Source organism: Vigna angularis, chromosome 1, assembly GCF_016808095.1.
Source record: "Vigna angularis cultivar LongXiaoDou No.4 chromosome 1, ASM1680809v1, whole genome shotgun sequence".
Lineage (NCBI taxonomy): Eukaryota > Viridiplantae > Streptophyta > Magnoliopsida > Fabales > Fabaceae > Vigna > Vigna angularis.
Window position 1 is genome coordinate 50,146,631 of NC_068970.1, and position 3,672 is coordinate 50,150,302.

Here is a 3,672-nt window from a genome sequence, read left to right on the forward strand (position 1 = left end):
AAGCTTTCCTCATCGGTAAAAGACTGTGAAACCCAACCTCCAAATGAATGGCCAGATTCTCCACGCGCCAACGGTTCCCATTCCGAAGAACCTTTCTCACGCGCCCCATCACCACCACTCGCACTTCATCTTCTTCGCTCACTGAAGCGAAAAAGCCAGGATTTTCGCTCTTCTCACAATTCGAAACGCTTCTTCGAAACTCTTGCCAAAGTGCTCGCCTACCTCCTCCACACCGCCCCCAAACCGGAGACCCGAACCATGTCCGCTATCCTCCTCTGCCGCCACCTCACGCACCACCACGACTCTTTCCTCTTGCCACTCCTCTCCCCGGCCGCTCGCTCCTCCCTCCACTTCGTCCTCCTCTCCTCGCTCCAACAAGAGCCCATCAAATCCATCCCCAAGAAGCTCTACGACACCATCTCCGAACTCGCCGCCACAATTCTCCCCGACGACCCATCCGCCTGGTCCAACCTCCTCCCCCTCCTCTTCCAGTGGGTCACTTCTCCCGAGCCTAGGCTCTAGGAAGTCTCCCTCCTGATATTCGCCTAATTAGCGCACTACATCGGTCAAACCATACTTCCTCAATTGTCCACTCTCCACTCTGTCCTTTAACTTTTCTCCTAATTTTACAAAGTTTTTAATTTTAAAACTATCTTAATACACATCATTTATCCACGTCAAGCAAAAAAAAACAGTACAAATCAGTACAGCGTGCCACATTTATCAGATATTGACGCCGTTAGGCTCAATTTAACGGCAAGGGCCGAATTGTTACAATTTTCACAAAAATAGGACCCAATTGAGACGTCGAGAAAGAAAAGGACCAAATTGAGATTTTGCTCGAAAATAGGGACCTCCGGAATGATTAAACCTACCATTTATTATTACTTGATACGATTCAGTATACTGGCCAATGTCTTAACAATAACGAAAATCAAACACAGGTTTACTAACCTCATGACTTAGGGAGAAATAAGAATTAACACGAATTTAAGTGAAAGTAAAGCAACAACCATAAAGTATTTAAACCATCAAAAGAGTTTGGAATATAAGCAAAATACATTATGTAAGCTTAAAGAAAATGGCTAGCTAATCTTCTATGATGACTACGGTGGTGGTATCATCTCCAGGAGGATTGACGAGGTCTTAATTACCTTTACCTTCTACAGTAAATGCTTCTTCATTTACATCTTCTTTAGTTGCTTCTTCCTCAACTATTTCCTCTTCAGACGGAATCTCTGCTTCAAATTCATCATCTAGGATGTCCTTTAGTGGTACCAATTCTCCTTGGTACATATCCTTCCTTCATAACATCGAACCCGGCCCCATCAATGGACACATTCAGAAGATGGGGGATTTGCCTCAACGCCTTTTCAAAGCCTAGGCTATGTTCTTCATAGATATCCTTTTTCATCTCCGCAATTTGTAGGTCTTGGGCTTGTATTTTTGCACCCAGAGCATCCTTTTCAAGTAGGATATTACCACAAGTTGTGCTAAGGTTTCGACTATAGGCCATCATCTCCTTCAGTTGGTCTCTTAGATTCACAATGGTGGTAGTATGTTCTTTGTCTCGCTTCTTAAGGTCTTCATTTGTTTTTGCAAGTTCCTTGTTCTGACCTTTAAGCTCAAGGTTGGCTCTTTGCGTATCTCTCATTATGCGCTTGACATCGGCCAATAATTGAGAAGACCTTGCTTGCATCTCTTTGCATTGTGCATGAGCAACAATTTCTTCCTCCAATTTCCGCTGGGACTCGTCCAACTAAGCTCTCAGCTTACCCCTGTCAGATGTATATGTCAGATTTCAATTAGCCAATGTTGCTCGATAGGTTAATTCAAGACTCGAGTCAATCAATTGTTGGTCAGACATATGCTCCACAACAATTTTTTCATCTTTGGCCAAATTAAAGTCTATCTTGTGGCCAAGGCAAAATGCGGAGCTCCAAAGGCCACCAGGGAGCGAACGGGAAGGGGTAACGGTCTTTTTACCTTTTTTACTACCGCCACCCTTTTTAGTAGGACGTCCACTTTTCCTTTTCTTGGGGGGATCGTAAACAATAGTGGTGTTAAGAGGCATTACCTTTGCGATCGGTTCAGGTGTTGGCTAGCGAACGGATCCGGAAGGAGTTGCAGTCTCACCAAGAGTTAGTTCAGCATTTGGAAGAGGTGTAGGCGCAAAGGGTTGACATTGGTTGACCACTTGAGGTGCTCAGAGGGTGTTGGGATGATTCTCCTAGCCCAACTTCACTAGCCACCAGTTTAAACCAGTTCCTTTTTGGATTCTTTGCTGCCATTATGCCTAAGAAATTACAACAAATTCAACTTAATTATAATCACAAAGAAAATGGAGTAATCAACAGAAGGTGGCACACCGAAGACCTCAAAGATGAGGTCGCCCCATTCAACGCAGTTCATTATTTTGCGGGAGGAGAGCTGGCAAGGCAAATTGTCCAGTACATTCAAGGTTTCGAGTTCCTCAGGTGTCATGTCAGGTTGAGGCTAGGAGGTTAATCTAATTGGATTTTGGGTCCAATAAAGGGGGAATTCAGGTTTATCGTCCTTAGTGAAGAAGTGTGGTCGGCCTAAGTCGGTTATTTCTACTTTTAAAACTTGTCTTTAAACCCATTAAACGATAGGGAAAAAAGCGCGAACAAGAGCATTCCCTGGTTTAGATACTATAGCAAAAGCTTGTATGTAGCCTCAACTATTGGGATGCATTTGGGATGGCGCTGTGTTCAATGCCTTCAGTACTCCCATTTGAAAGGAATTGAACGGTACTCTTACAAACATCTCGTGAAACATATAGGTATATGCAAAAAATAAATTTTTGGGATAGTTGCCCTTCCCATGAAAGACTCTCTCGTTCTCTTTACAGGCAGATCATTTAATCAGTGGACTACATTCTAGGGTTTTAACTATATAGTTATTTTCTACCTAATCTCTTAATAATGTTTTATTGGTAAACAAAGTACTGAACTCATTCATGTCGTGGGAAGCCCATTCATATCCACTAATGCTAGGAAGGGTTTGAGTTGGATCTCCATCCTCTTCGCGACCCTCAACAAGGACATTCCCATAAATGAAAGCTACTTCGCCGCTTAACAAGGTTTCTTTTGTTTTTTTTGTAGAGCTTGGTTGGTTGGTAGAGGGTGACGACCCTAATGGTGTAGAGGTTGATATGTCGTCGACGTTGCCTCACCCCTCTTCTCCCAAAGATTCAGTATATGAAGGAAAGTTTACAATGGAAGTCATGGTTACCTAAAATTTCTGCAAACCGGGTGCTCTGTAGAGAAAACTGTTGGAAAAGTGGAATAACGTAGTGGGTTGCACATATTTATATGAGATAATCAAAACTAACAAGAGTCGTAGGATGAACTTTAATCTAAGGGTCGTGATTGCAAGACGGTGCAACTACCACATGAGCGGGAAACCAAAATAACCATTTAATGGATAAAGTTTTTAATCCAACAACGCAAAATTTTCATTTTTAATACAGGTGCGGTTACGGTACCGAGCCTTAATACTTGTTTCTGTAAAAGTCCTATAGTTAACATTGACTTAGGCCGAATAGTTAACTCGGACTTGGGGGCATATGTATGGTATGAAGAATAGCTCGAATGAGTAATATTTGTAACCATTCGGTCTATTTCTTGTGACAAGGGTCAAGCATATTAA